We start from the raw sequence: 16531 nt of genomic DNA on the forward strand, positions 1-16531 counted from the left end.
TTTAAAGAAAAACATTTAGTGCATCCCAAATCTATCCTTGTACATCTCACTGGAATATATAATCACATGCTGCTATATGACAATTTTTTATTTAAAAATATTCTTTTCTCAATATAATTGAAAGGGAACAATAGTATTGCTCTTATTTTCTTAAAAAAAATAATAAAAAGATAAAATAATGTTGCACTTATTTATGGGTCTTTTTAAATATAAAAAATATTTAAAATTTATAGCAAAAAGTTTCAAAACTATAAACACTTTTGAAACTTTTTGTTATAAATTATAAATATTTTTAGAAATTTTCAATTCATAAGAATTTCCACTTATTATTTTTCTAAATAGGATGCATTTTTTTTTATCCCAGTATAATATACTAAGAGAACCATTAAGGAAAGGAGGAAGCAATATACAAGCGGGAATATTTTTATCTTTAAATCCCATCAAGACGTAGTTGAAAGTTTTGAAACTTGAAGGAATATTGAAAAATCAATCCATTAGCAATTTTTTTTTCTTTTAAATAAAAAAATATAATTTTTAACAATATAAATGAATAATTATTTGTTTATTGTCAGATATATGTTTTAATTGTTAACGTTGGAGTTTTTTTTTTTTTCTTCTTTCCCACTCAATTCTAGTTTGATTTAATTCCCTCTGTTTTTCTTACTCATAAACTTACATGACCCAATACTAAGTAAATTGATGAAAACTTAGGAGGAAAAAAAAAAAGCAATTAAAGAACGAAAAGTTTCTAATTCCTAATTCTAAGTAAGAAATTGGATAGAAATTTCAACTTACATGACAGAATTCTTGGTAACATCGATGAAAACATGTGCTCGCTTAAAAACTGTTTTTTTAATGGGAGAATTCATCATCGTTAGAGTGATTTTGAAATGATTTTAAATTTGAGGAAAAATTTAACATTCTTTGGTTTCCTATGCAGAATTTGAAAATTTTATATTATAAAATGTATGCTTTAAAGTTTGACCCAAAATTATGTAGATTTTTTTTAAAAAAAGATAATTGCCAATAAACTCATGGTTGGAAAATGACCCTGAATCAATTTTTACTATTTCAAGAGATAATTGTTTTAAATAGTAAAACTGCTTAAAAATATTTTAAAGTATAGCAAAATGACACTATCTATGAGTGATATCTATGAGTGATAATCCACGTAACTCATTTTCATTTATTTGTTATTTCAAGTTAGACCTCTAAATTTAAAAAAATGAAATATTTTTTTAAATCATTCGTAATCCCTTAACAAAGAGACGAACCATTCTACGTTTAGCAATTAAGTATAGTTTTTTTTTTTTCTTTTGTTTTTAATGTAGAAATGCTAGAAATTCTATAAAGTGAAAAAAATGAACTTAGTAGATAACAATTTAGCATCCAAACTTTATTTGTAACAATTTAGTCCATCTACCTTAAAATATGTAATAAATATTTTGTCAAAAAAAGTGACAATTTAATCCTTATGATAAAAAATCTCATCAAAATCAACTAATTTTGATTATGTAATGACTTAGTATTCATGATAAATCCATTTGATCCTTAATTAGCCAATTTATCTACACATGTAAGAAATTTAAATCTCAGCAATAATTTTCATCATTAGAACTAAATCATTTCAAATTTGAATGTATGGAGACTAAATTATTGCATGATATAGTTTAAATACCAATGTGTGATAAAATTTGAAAATATGGGGCTAAATTATTACAAAAGTAAAAGTACAAGGGCACATCATAATTTCTTATCGAGGTTAGATTATTAGTATAAACGTACTTAATAAGTAACTCCCACTTGAATAGCCATCAACCAACATAGAACGTACATCAAAACATCTTATTCTAGCATCCAACGTACATGGAGATCATGGGACTCATGTAACATTTTCAACATATGAATTGTAACCATCAAATTTTGAGACAAGTTTCTAATTTAGTTATCTTAAATTATTTGGGTGTCATTTTAAGTTATGACAACATTCTTGGAGGGAATGCAATTCAGGATGTAAGCTGCAGTCTCTACTACAAAATCCCAAAACGAGTTCGGTAAGGAAGCGTAACTCATCATTGACCGAACCATTTCCAACAGTGTAACAATCCGACCTCCTAGGATTCAAGTTAGGCCGTTACTAAACACATGCAGCATGGAACTTAAAACGACATCTTTTTATAGTGAAATGAATGCTAAATAAATAAGGTCAATATAAAAAATCTTCATTAAATTCAAATATTAAAAATAGACAATAAGGTACCCATAAATTATAAATGATAATAAATAGGTCTGAAAATAAATCTTAATAGTAAGTTTTAAACATCAAAACTGAAAGTTGAAAAAAAAATGTAAGAATCTAAACATCATGAGCGGAAGCATAAAACTGGTCCCCAGTGGACCGTTCAAGGATTCCTTTTGTCATTCGCCAGTGCGTCTTTGTCCTTACCTGAAACATAAACATGAGAAAGGGTGAGTATAAAATACTTAGTAAGTAACCCCCTACTAGGGTCAAGCTAAGCATTTATGTCCAATAAATGCAACATTTATTGAAACTCTCTACTAGTGGGACCTGAAGATTTTTCCCTTGAATGACTCACTTTTTTTCCCTTTCCCCTAGAGTGCACCTCTTACGTACACTCTAGGTCCTCTCTATGATAGTAGAGACGTGTACCTCTTTCATACACATAACCCACTGAATGTGTACCATTTATGTACAAATGGTTATGCATACACCTCTTTCGTATACATATAACCCACTTAATGTGTACCTCTTACGTACACATGGTTATGCATACACCTCTTTTGTATACACATAACCCACTTAATGTGTATCTCTTTCGTACACATGGTTATGTATACACCTACATAACCCACTGGCCTTTTTTGTAAACTCCAGATCTTCTCTATGAATGTAGGGATGCATACCTCTTTCGTACACATGGTTATGTTTACACCTCTTTCGTATACATATAACCCACTGAGCGTACACCTCTTACGTACACCCCCAGTACCCTTTAGGTATGTATCACTTTCATACACACCAACCCTAATACATCTCTTTCATGTACTAGTGCCTTCGGGCATGCATCACTTTCATGCAGCCACATAGTCTGGAAAGGAAAAGAGATTGCATCTAACTTCATATTACATATAACATTCACTTAATCCTGAGTCCTCTAAAATCTCCTCATCAACTTCATGTTAATTAACCTCAACATACGTATTTAATCTAGTTTTAAATGGATCAACTGTAGCACATCACTTTCATGCACTAAATCATGTAAACAATAAAGTATTCGGGATTTCATAATATATCGTACGGTCTACATATTCTCATAATATATCGCATAACTATATAGATCAACAAATGTCTAATCCTCATCTAGCTTTAAGACATTCTAGTAGGAGTGCCACTTAACTCATAATTTAAGGATCATGCTCAATCATCATTTTAATATAACTCATAAAATTCTAAATCAAGCTCATATATAATCATATTTAGATATATTACCACATGCTCATATATTCTTCCTAAACAGTCCATTCAACCTCAAAATAATCAAAATTATCCTAAAAAACAGTTGCAGAATCCTCAATATTAAATCTACAGTTTATGGCGGTTCCAGCAGTAAGATTACTTACCTCGAAGAAAAATTCAGATATTTTATTCGACCAATTAAACTCTTGGAAACCTTGAAGAAAAACCTAAAATAGAAATTACCGAGCTTAATTTAGCAACCATGATCCAAAGTAATGAATCCTCACAATTCAAATCAATCCTTTAGAGTCTAGATTCAATTAACCCAAAATCTAATGAGTATTCCAAGACCAAACATAAGAAACTCTTAATCGTTCAAAATAATTTAAATCTTACCCAAAACACAATCTATCTCCAGAATCCTGCGGAAATCAAAGGGACGACAGTGATGACTCGAGGCTAAGTTTGAACGGCAGCCAGACACGATGACGGACTAGTGGCAGTCGGTGTCGGTGACTAACCCGACGAGGAGCGATCGAAACCTTCAGGTGAGGCGGCACGACGTCATCTAGAGCTTACGTGAACGGCTGTGGCGGTTGGAGGTGCATGGCGACTGGCGAGGCGTGCGACGGCTAGGGGTGTGGCAGGGAGAGAGTTTCGAGAGGGGGGAGGGTCGCGTGAGGTAAAGGGAAAGGAAGGGAAGGGTTTTAATTTAAGAAAAGAAAAAGAAATAAAAATATTTTAATATAATAAAATTAAAGTTTATTTTATTTTGTTCCTTGTATTTTATTCCTTTTTACTTATTTTTCTTTTTCCTTTCCTTCAATACCAAAGATATATATTACTATACATATATTTTTAAAATTCTTTCCTTCTTCTTTTCAAATTTCAAAATCAAAATTAAAAAAATTCGACATTAAACTAAAAATAAAATTAATCTGGCATAAAACTAAAATTTTCCTTTAAACAAACTGAATTTCAAAATTAACAAAAAAATGTCCTCAATTATTACAAAAACGGTGAATTAAATAATAAAAAAATTCGGAATGTTACAAACATGTTTTGATTTCTCTTCTCCGATACACCATTATGTTGAGGTGTACCAGGTGCTGAGAGTTGGGAAACGATTCCATGTTTTATCATATAGTTCTAGAACTCAGAATCCAAAAATTCTCCACTCGATCAGATCGAAGCGTTTTAGTCGTTTTACTTAATGCGTTTTCAACTTCAGCCTTGAACTCTTTAAACTTTTCAAAGGACTCAGACTCGTACCTATACCTTGAATAATCATCAGTAAAAGTGATGAAGTATTCATAGCTTCCCCTGACTCGCACATTCATCGGACCACAAAGGTCTGAATGCACTAACTCTAGAGGCTCTTTGGCCCTATAACCTTTTCCAGTAAAAGGTCTTTTGGTCATTTTTTCTTTAAGGCATGACTCACACATAGGTAAAGAATTTTCTTCTAATTCATTTAGAAGTCCATTCTTCACCAACTTCTTAATCCTCTTGAGATTAATGTGCCTTACACGTAGGTGCCAAAGTTGGCCATTTTCTTTAGGCGAAACTTTAAGTCTTTTGTTTTGAGTTACGACAGATTTAAACATCTCTATGTTATAGAGGGAATTTGTTGCTAACGACCTTAGCACATACAAATTGTTTTCTAGTTGAGCCGAACATATATCAATACCATTTTTCATAATAAACACTTTATCAATATAAAAATGTATTGAATAATTACATTCAAGCAACGACTTTACAGAAATTAAGTTCCTCCTTAACTTGGGAACAATATATACATTATTTAGAATGATAAACCTATTCTGTAAAGTCAATCGGAGACCTCCTACTGCCACAGCTGAGACGACGTGCCCAGTTCCAACTCCCATCGTTGATGCGTGGAAAATGGAGAATAAATATGCGTGCATCTTATGATATGCGTTGATCTCCATGCGTCGATGGTCATGCGTTGGACTGAGATATGCAATACGCGTTAAGAATATATGTGATGATCATGCATTCTTGCCACAAGTTTTCTTGCTCTCTCGCCAAGTATAATGAGAACGCAAGTTTCTCAGGGTGATCCGAGGTCGAACTCAGGGACTTGTTACTAAATGTTGCAAAGTAATGTGTTTGCGGCGAAGAATAAAAGAATAATGAAGTTAAAAGACTATGCGCTACTCCTACTCCTAACTAAACAGATTAAGTAATGGAAGTATGACTATGAGAGTTGGTAGAGATGCGACAACTGTTAACGCGTAATAAGATGCATGGAAAAATAGATAAAATGGTGGAGGGGATAACTTCACCTCATCATTAAGCTTAATCGCAAGGGTAACCCTAACCAACACAAGTTATGCGATCATGCTATACACAAATATACGCACGCGATGCATATGCAAAAATGTCGATAGAACTTATCTCTAAGTTTCTATTCTTGCTTATGTGCACATAAGACAAGATGACCGCATACCACCATATCTTATTTCTAGGGCACATGCGATGTGTAAATAGCACATAGAACTAATGTCCAAGTTTCTACTTCTTGTTTATGTGATTCTAATCCACTCTCTCAAGCCTAGATTCTATCTTTAGATTACTCTCTCAAGTATGTCCAAAGGGTGAGTGATGTATACATAAGACAAGATGATCACATAAAGCATGGTTGACATAAGATTATTCCTATCTCTAGGAACACTGCTTACTTTGTCTAATGTGTTCCACTACTACTTACCCTCTCGGGCAGTTAGTCGTCGCTGATTAGCTCATAGACAAGCGTTGCTACAGTCTCACACTAAGCAAAGAGGATTTACTCACTATACTCGCGCAACGCACACCTCTCGGTGGTTTGCTACATGCTTCAAATGTCTATGCTGCATGATTAAGTATGCGATACTCTTGCAATCTTACTTAGTTCGTTGCAATGAAAGTATGGGATGATAAAGAAGTTAATGAAGATGGAGTCGAAGGAAATAAAGAGATGCATTGATTACAAAATGTATTAATGTCTTAAGCCAAAATGTAATACAATACAGAGATAAGAAGAGAAGTGGAGGGCTAGATGTAGGCAATCTTTTGCTTCCATCAGATGTGTATCAAGGCTGCCGGTGGTGCCATGGATGGGCGGTGGAGTAGTCTCTCTCGAGATCTATCTCTTACAAAGCTTCAGTTGTCACTCGGAATGGGTGAAGGAATAAAGAACTCTCAAAGGATGTCTTCTCATGCTCTCATCTGTGATCACAAGGATCTTTCTTCAGCCAGAAGCTCGGATGGCTTGAATTTGGACTTTAAGGCTCTATTTATAGAGCTTAATTACCGAAAGCATTGATGGTCCCACTCCAAGTCTCTGCCACTAACAGCGCGATGGACCTGCTCTGAATCTCTGTTACAAACGGCGTGGTGGTGAAATGTCAACATCATCTTTTTTATACTCTCAAGGTATGCATTCATGCTTGGTTTCCGAAGTACTATCGCATTCCACCACCCTTGAGATCACCCTTTTATCATGGTTATTACTATGTAGCTGCAACATCCATGCGATGAACGTACGTGATCACCCTTGCGATGGTCTGGGATTTACCATATGCGATTGGTTCCTGCCATAGCTACAAAAGATAGATGTTTTGTGCAGAATAATGCATAATATTGGGTTAGCCGAGATTTTCAATGCTGATCGACGCAGCTCACTTTTCACATGAATTCTTAGTATAATCACCACATATTCTACTTATTAGTCCTCATAATTCTAAATAAGAGGCTGCAATAACTTGTATTTCTACTAGTTATCACACCCCCAAACTTAGAATCATGTTTGTCCTCAAGCATGCCTTATACTTAGGAAATTCAAACTTCATCCTTTAGCTTTCCTTTTTCGATGACCAAGTTCTCAAAACATAATTCACTTGTACCTCTAACCTTGGCAGCAATACTCTCCTCAACTTTGGCTACTTCTTCAAAGGGATATTTTCTAAGTTTAAATTTGGTAAGCCTTTGTTAAAAAAAACTTTTTACCCTTTCCTAGCAACTTTGCGTTTATCTTTTTACAATGCGTTCATTTCAAACAATTCAAAGCTTTGCGATATATTCTTAAAGTGTAGTGTTGAACCTAGCTAGCTCTTTGTTTTGGCTTGCCCCCACGGGTGTCATGCAGACATCCAACTTCGGTTGCGTGCCATATTCAACTCAACTCTTGCCTTAGCTTAATTTGGGCTTGTGCCAGACAGAGGAGTTGTTCCTATGTGTTGATCTTGGCCACTTACTTTCGTTTTGGCTTACTTGCACAGGTATCATGCAAAGTATCCAACTACAGGTAAGTGCCTTTCACAACTTTAACTCTTATCAGCTTGGGTTTCTCCTTTGCGCTGACAGTGGAGTTTTTGTTACCTTTTTTTTTTGAAGCATCGCAATGTGATGGATGCATTTGCCTGGACCACTGCCACCCCCAAACTTAGAAAGTGGTAGTGCTCTTGCCGAAAAGCTAAAAACAAACTCATTAAGAATGCAGTAACAAATGTTTGAGCAGAAGTTTACACATGATAAAACTTAGACTGTCAAACCTTGAAGAAGCTATTAAAGTGAGGTGAACCTTGCGGTGTTTAGTTACCGAATGTAGTGAATTATAAGTATCATCATGGATGCTAATTTTTCAACGCAAAGGTAGGCAAGCTGAGAAAAGAGAATTTCAAAAGGATAATGCATAAAAGATAACAAGAAAAGAACCTTCGAGTAGAATAATACTTGTGACCATACTTTAGAATTCATACGGTTATAGCCATGCGTTGAATGATGAAGAGGATTCTTCCATTGAAACTGCGCACCGAGGAGAATTATTATCGCACCTACACGGAGTGTGCGCATACCACATCCAAGAAAGTAGTCGTAAATCCAAAATGACAATAATCAAATAAACAAACTAAACTAGGAAATCAAGGTAAAGATAGAGTAGAAGACGTCCCTAGAGAAATTAGAGTGTAGCTGATGCGTGGTTAATGCGATGAAATAATGGTGTAAACTGCGGTGGTGGTGTATGCATTGTGCATGCAAGTTTTCTTAGCAAGATCCAAGTATAAATCCTACTAAGTTGCCTGGTAAGCCCAGAGTCGAACACAGAGACTATGGAAACAGTATGCGATGGTAATTTCAGATCTTTTTGCGGTGATAAATAAAACAATGCGTTGGTTGGTATGTTGTTTAAGGTATAAAGTCTATACAGTGGAATTGAGAAAAGAGTCAATAACAATGAAAGTAGTATGCGGGGGAACGGGTTGAGAAGGTATTTAGCTAGCACTTCCTGAGATTGTGTTCAAGCTATGTGATCACGCTATACACATACAACGACAATTCATCTTCCAATGCAAATGCTACAGTTCCTAGTTTTAGGACGCATGCAATATATGCGATGATGTCTATAGAACTTATTCCTAAGTCTCTATTTCTTGCCTATGTGATGATGAATGATGCAAACAAGTACAAGGTGACCGCATACCATCATATCCTATCTCTAGGGTGCATACGATGTGTTAATAGCAAATAGAACTTATTCCTAAGTTTCTATCTCTTGATTATGCGATTCTAATATGACTTTTCCAAGCCTAGATTCTATCCTCAGACCACCCTCCCGAGCATCTTTAAAGGACGAATGATGCATACATAATACAAAATGATCGCATAAAGTGAAGATCTCAGGTTATGCTAGCTAAGTGCTTCTCAACCCATTCGATAGTTTAGTTACTCATTCGTATTATAAAGAGAGTGGACAAATATAAAGATGCAATTTCCATTTTATAAATAAGACCAGAATATAAAAGGACAATGGAAAATAAGGATAGAGCGCTTGGTGGCAATATCTTGCTTCCCAAGGCTTTTACACTGAGTTTTCTCTATTCTGCCTAAAAGATGTTCTTGCTTTAGCAAGAGTCGGCCCTCTCCCTGTTCTCAACGCTCTCCGGCACTCTTCCGAGTTAACCAAGACGATCTTTCGACGTCTTCTCTCTTCACTTGCCTCCGCCTTCTAAGTATAAAGAAACTATAAACAAAGTCTAACTATATTCTGTGTGGTGAACTTTCTATATAGCTCAGCTGGAATAAAACCAAACTCCTTTAACGAAGGTGGCCTTCGGTATTTATAGAGCTTAAGGGTGAATAACTTTTTCTCTCAAATGATTGCACTGATGGGATGTTATTAATTCTCTGTTTGATGCGCCGAATAATTGTCACCGAAAAGTTGAGTGTACTTTCTATAGTGTGTCGTTAAGGGCTTGTCAACTAAATTCGGATTCGACCATCATCAGCTTTTTGTCCCATCGTGATTTATTAAGCTTTCACCTTGATGCGCCGGCTCTATGTGGCCACCTTCTTGAGCATATTTTTGCGAATGCATATGATCGCATAGCCTTGCGGTCGTAGTCTCTTAATGCGCTCGGATGCTAAATTCTTTGGATCGCAATTTCGCCTTGTGCCAACGCATTTTCCTGCACAAAATACATAAGTTAGCTGCTTTAATGCGATGGACGCATGCGATCGCAATGTTCTAAACTTAATTCTTTTGGACGCTATTTTATATATTTTTACCGTCGCAATCCTTTATTGTTTTATATCTTTGCACTGTAATAACGTGCATTTCTACCCGTTATCACAACCCCAAATTTAAAACAATGCTTGTCCTCAAGCATAAACTAAAGATTTTCTCTAGAAAGTCAGCTGCTTTCTCCTTTCCTAGATTTCTCGAGGTGCCTTATTCAAATCCTATGTACCAAAATCTCCTTAATTCCTATTCAGGTCTTTTCTTGAAATATTTCTAAAATTTAGGGACCGCAAGTTTAACCTTCAAAAGGACTTTACTTGTTTCCAGGGCATCACATGATTTATTTCATAAAAAAACTTTTTTCAACAGGGGTGTTTTCAAATAATTTTTATCCTTGCGTAGTTTAGATATTTTTTCTATGACCTTGCACTGATCCAAGTGCCTAGCCTTCATTTTGGCTTGCCCCCACGGGTGTCATGCGAGCATCCAACTACGATCAAGGCGTTCTTTCTCAGTTTAAACTCATGCCCACTTGGCAGCGGAGTTGCGACCATTTTATTTATGCGTTGATCATGATTCCTACCTTCGTTTTGGCTTGCCCCCACGGGTGTCATGCGGACATCCAACTACGAGTAGGATCCGATCGCAACGTTATGATATTATTTTTTGAATGCTTAAAATAGCAAGGCTGAAAATAAATATCGCACCCTCAAATTTAAACGCAACAATGTTCTCATTGCTGAAAGATTGAAAGAATTCATGCGATGCTCTTAGGAAGTTTCGTAAAAGTCAGTTTGAAGAAAGCTGGTGGACCACTAACTTCTAGAAATATTTCATGAGTTGACTGTCCTAAAATTAAGTTGACACTAATACATATGATGAAAAATAGAGGCATGCATGTCATCATTGAAATCATAATTGGCAAAGAGAAATAATGCGATGACTTACTAAATTAATCAATGTGTAATGATTGCGCCGACTAAAGAGGATGCGATGATAAAATTATCAAAGTTAAAATGTGATGCGAAAGTGAAAAATTTGGAATAGACAAAGTCAAGGAAAGATACAACCCCCAAATTTTCTCTGTCACCCGCATTATTTGTGATCGCATACTTCTTTGCGGCGAACTGCTTTTTTTATTGTGGTGGCGAAATAAACTAGTTGCATCTTTCGTGTAGCTCCTCCGCAATCGTTCACCACGATCGTTACAAAGAAAACATCGAGAAGGTCAAATAAAAGACAGAGTTAGCAAAAACATATATACATTTTTAGTTCGAACAAGGAGTAAAAAAAGACAAGTAAATGGTAATAGATATAAAAGAAGGGTAGTGTGAGTTCATTAATCAATGGTAGGAAAAGGATACTCCAAAAGATTTGTGCCCCTGATGATTTTCTGTCGCATAATAATGCAGGGACCGCTCGATTTTTCTTCATTTAGGATTTCTTAGGTCTATGAAGGTATTTTCCCGATGAAAATCACCTCCGCGATATATCTTTTGCCCGTTAAGCTTGAATGCGCGGGTCCCTTCCTCATTAGTCAATTCGACTGCACCATGCGAGAATACTTCTTTGATTATAAAGGGTCTAGACAGCGTGACTTTAATTTACCGAGAAAGAGTCGTAGCCGCAAATTGAATAATAAGACCTTTTGTTCGACGTGGAGATTCTTCTCGCATAGCTGTTTGTCATGCCAACGTTTTGCGTGCTCTTTGTAATTTTTGGCATTCTCGTAAGCTTGTGTTCTTCATTCATCAAGCTCGACCATATGAAGTTTCCTTGCTTCCCTTGCGGCCTTTAAGTCAAAATTAAGCTTTTTCACTACCCACATTGCTTTATGCTCCAGCTCAAGCGGTAAATGACATGCCTTTCCGAACACCAGCACATACAGGGACATGCTTATAAGTGTATTATAGGCGGTCCTCTATGCCCACAAGGCATTGTCCAGCTTCATTTCCCAATCTTTATGTGAAGGTTTTACCACCTTCTCTAATATCAGCTTGATTTCCTTGTTGGACACTTTAGCTTGACCATTTGTTTGTGGATGGTATGCAGTGGCCACTTTATGGAGGATATTGTATTTGAGTAATAAATTGTTGACGATGTGATTAATAAAGTGGGAGCCTTCATCACTTATTATGGCATATGAAGTGCCAAAACGAGGACAATGTTTTTCCTTAAGAACTTGGAGACTATCGCCGTATCGCTTGTGACACACGATACTGCTTCTACCCATTTGGAAACATAATCGACGACCAATAGAATGTATTTGTGACCATTTGATGGTGGAAATGGTCCCATAAAGTCTATACCTTAGACGTCGAACAATTCCAATTCTAAGATGATGTTCATAGGCATCGCATGCTTCCATGAAATGTTTCCCATGCATTGGCACTGGTCGCATTTCATCACATAGTCTCTTGCGTCCTTGAATAATGTTGGCCAAAAATAACCACTTTGTAACACTTTTGCTGCTATGCGTTGGCCTCCAAAGTGTCCTCCATATGACGAGTCATGGCATTGTGATAGTATGCGTTGGTGAGCAACATCTAGTACGCATAAGCGCAAAATCTGGTCTGATCCCCTCTTTTAGAGATTTGACTCATCCTAATAATATGATTTGCATTCATGTCTGAGCTGCCTTCTATGGTGGGCTGTATAGTCTTCAGGAAATTGTTCACAAACCAGAAAATTGAGCACGTCCGTATACCATGGTAATTCTTCAATTTTAAATAGCTGCTAGTCTGGGAAAGTTACGTTCACCTCTGACTGGTTGCGGTCGACTTCTTGATTTGCTAATCTTGACAAATGATCCGCAACCTGGTTCTCCGACCCCTTGCGATCAATAATTTCCATGTTGAATTCTTGAAGGAGAAGAACCCATAGAATCAATCTCGACTTCGCATCCTTCTTTGTCATCAAATATTTTATCGCCGAGTGGTCAGTGTGAACAATTACTTTAGTTCCCAGCAAGTAAGCTCTGAGTTTTTCCAATGCAAATATCACCGCAAGCAATTCTTTTTCTATGGTCGTGTAATTTGTTTGAGCAGGGTTCAAGGTTTTACTCGCATATGCGATGGGGTGTAGCATTGTTTTCTTCTTTTGTGCCAGCACCGCCCCCATCACATAACCGCTTGCATCGCAAATTAATTCATAGGGCTGTGTTCAGTTCGGTGCGATCAACACAGGTGCAGTTGTTAATGAGTTCTTCAGTATCTTGAATGCGTTGAGGCATTGGTCATCAAAGTCAAACGCTCTTTCTGCCTTCAGCAACACACTCAATGGTCGTGCAATCTTTGAAAAGTCTTTCACAAAACGTCTATAAAAGCCAGCATGTCCTAAGAAGCTCTTGACAGCCTTCACATTCGCTGGAGGTGGAAGCTTTTCAATCGCCTCAATCTTCGCCTTGTCCACCTCTAGCCCATCCTTGGAGACTTTGTGCCCAAGCACAATACCTTCCTTCACCATGAAGTGGCATTTCTCCCAGTTTAGCACAAGGTTCGTCTCTTCACATCTTTTCAGTATCTTCTCCAAATTGTAGAGACAAACTTCATATGTTTGCCTATACACCAAGAATTCATCCATGAAAATTTCTATAGAATCTTCAAGATATTTAGAAAAGATGGCCGTCATATAACTCTGGAAAGTGCTCGGCGCATTACATAGGCCGAATGGCATGCGTCAAAACGCAAATGTTCCATAGAGGCAGGTGAATGTGGTTTTCTTTTGATCCTCAGGAGCGATCATGATCTGGTTGTAGCCGGCATATCCATCCAAGAAGCAATAGAAATCATTTCCTGCTCGACGGTCTAGCATCTGGTCGATAAAAGGCAAAGGGAAATGATCCTTCTTTATTGCTGTATTCAGTTTGTGGTAGTCCATGCAAATCTGCTTGTCATTGACGGTCTTCATTGGTATCAGTTCATTATTTTCATTTGGGACTACCGTCATCCCTCATTTCTTCGGCACGCATTGCACGGGGCCGACCCTCGTGCTGTCAGTTATTGGATAGATAATCTCTGCATCTAACCATTTGATTATCTCTTTCTTCACAACCTTCTTCATCGCAGGGTTGAGTCTGCATTGATGTTCGATCAATCCTTTCTGATTATCCTCGAGACAAATCCTGTGCATGCAATATGCGGGGCTAATTCCTCTAATGTCTGTTAGCGTCCAGCCAATTGCTTTTATGTGCTTTTTCAGGATGCTCAGCATCGCATTCTCTTGATCTTCATTAAATGCAGAGGAAATTATTACTGGAAGCGTTTCATTCTGCCCCAGAAAAGCATACTTCAGGTGGTTGGGAGGGGTTTCAGCTCTACTATCGGTGGTTGTTCCAAGGATGGTTTTGGTGTTTTTTTTTTCTTCATTCATTGTCAGCTTGTCTTCTTCCTTGTATGCGATCATCTTGTCTTCTTTGGTTATTATTTCTGTGATTGCATTGCAGGCTACTATGGATGCGGTCGCATCCTCATCTTCATTTTCATCTTCAGACTTTTTTTCTTCATTCAAACTTGGTTCATCATCAGATTCAGCGAGGTCTTCTTCTTCTAGGTATTTCATGGCTCTAATAATATCAAACCTGAGCTTCTGTCCATTCACGCTCAGTGTGATCTCCCATTTGTACACATCAATCTGAGCGCGACCAGTGGATAAAAATGGTCACCCCAGTATGATGAGTACATCCTTGTCCGCTTCATAATTCAGGATGATGAAGTCTGCCGGTAATATAAATTTGTCAATCGTGACTAAGACATCCTTCACCCTCCCTTCTGGATGCACAGGGGATTTATCAGCTGACTGGAGAGTCACCGTCGTGGGCATCAATTGCCCCACATTCAGCTGCTTAAAGATTGAAAAGGGCATCGAGTTGATGCTGGCCCCGAGATCGCAAAGCGCTTGACCAATGTATAACCCTCCAATTGAGCAGGGTATTGTGAAACTTCCGGGGTCGCGCATTTTTGGTGGAATTATGGATTTTGCACTTTGCGTTAGTGCCACCGTTGCGAACTTACCAGTGCTTCTTTTCTTCATCACCATATCCTTAAGAAAGTTTGCATACTTCGACATCTATTCAATCGCTTCAGTGAAAGGAATGTTGATATGCAACTGTTTCAGTATGTCCATGAAGCGTTGATACTACACTTCATCATTTTTCTTCTTTTTAAGTCTCTGGGGGAATGGTGGCAGCTGTATTTTCACGGTTCCCTATTCTTTTGGCTTTGAACTGGACGCAATCTTCGGTTCCATCGCCTCATTTTCTTCAGTTTTTTCTTGAGTCAACGGGTTCTGCGGTTCTATCGCAATTGAAGCAGTCCTACTCGGCTCCTTTTTCTTCTCTGCCACAGTCTTTCCGCTTCGTAACGTCACAAGTTGACATTGCTTCTTTCTCGTACTCCCTGGGTTGTGCGGGAGCTCTGTTGAACTCGGCAGTGCCCCTTGCGGTCTACTCTTGAGTTCGCCCGCAATCTGTCTTATCTAAATTTCAAGATTGCGGATGGACGTCGCTTGATTCTAAAGCACTGTTTCATTATTCTCAATATATTGCTTCAGTAAACTCTCCAAAGATGAAGATTGCGGCGCCTGCGAACTGCTGGCTTGATTTTGCATTTGACCATTTGTTTGTGGGAAAAATCTTGGTGGCCCTACTTTTTGCGCTAGTGATTGAAAATTTTATTGTTGATTTTTTCATGTGAAGTTGGGGTAGTTTCTCCACCCAGGGTTGTACGTATTGGAAAATGGATTATTCTTCACAAAATAGACAGACTGAGGGTTCCTCGAACACTCTTCCATTGGATGGCCTTCACCGCAAGTAGCACAACTTACACTTACTTGGTCAATTGCGTTGGCCTGCCCCCTTTGCATTTCTGGGCTACTGATTGCGATTCCTTGTATCAAATTCATCATCGCAGTCATTTGGTTTTGAAGGGATGCGATGACCCCATTATTTGCATCATTGTCTTTGATCCTCAATTATTGATTGCTTTCTCTCCAGTCTTCGTGATTTTTTGAAATGTGATCAAGTATGTTCTTAGCCTCATCGTAGGTTTTATCAAGCAGACCTCCAACTGCTGCCGCATTGGCAACCGTCTGCGATGCAGGGTTCAAACCGTGGAAGAAAATTTCCATCTGTAAGCAATCTGGTAAGCCATTATGCGGGCAATCTCTTACCAGCCTCTTAAACCTCGCCTAGGCGTCACTGAACGATTCGTCAATATCCTATTCAAAATTAGTGATCAACTTCCTCCTTCTGGCGTTTTTCGTCAAGGGGAAGTACTTCTTTATGAACTTCTCCACTACCTGTTCCCATGATGTAATCTCCCCTGGTTCGAGAGAATAAGCCCATTTCCGTGCCTGGTCACACAACGAAAATGGGAACAATGTTAATCAAACCTATTCAACGGAGATGTTTGGGAACACAAACGTATTGCAAATTTCACTAAAACTCCGGAGGTGAGCGTCCGGATCCTCGCCACGCCTACCGCCAAACTGTTCGGCAGTTTGAATCATCTACAACATCATCGGTTTCATTT

The 16531-nt window shown here is 37.6% G+C and overlaps 1 long non-coding RNA gene and 1 other non-coding gene across 2 annotated transcripts; one reads left to right on the forward strand and one right to left on the reverse strand.

The window, feature by feature from the left end:
• Positions 1 to 2201: 2201 nt before the first annotated feature.
• LOC120088566 (uncharacterized) lies at positions 2202 to 4192 on the reverse strand. Its single transcript, XR_005484963.2, has 3 exons — positions 3875 to 4192; positions 3643 to 3705; positions 2202 to 2446 (listed from the first exon to the last, which is right to left on the reverse strand). It is a non-coding gene; the product is annotated as an uncharacterized LOC120088566 (long non-coding RNA).
• Positions 4193 to 16143: 11951 nt separating this feature from the next.
• Positions 16144 to 16250, forward strand: LOC120089625 (small nucleolar RNA R71). The gene has a single exon (XR_005485298.1). It is a non-coding gene; the product is annotated as a small nucleolar RNA R71 (small nucleolar RNA).
• Positions 16251 to 16531: the final 281 nt, after the last annotated feature.

Source organism: Benincasa hispida, chromosome 10, assembly GCF_027475165.1.
Source record: "Benincasa hispida cultivar pf3 chromosome 10, pf3_genome.v1.1, whole genome shotgun sequence".
NCBI lineage: Eukaryota > Viridiplantae > Streptophyta > Magnoliopsida > Cucurbitales > Cucurbitaceae > Benincasa > Benincasa hispida.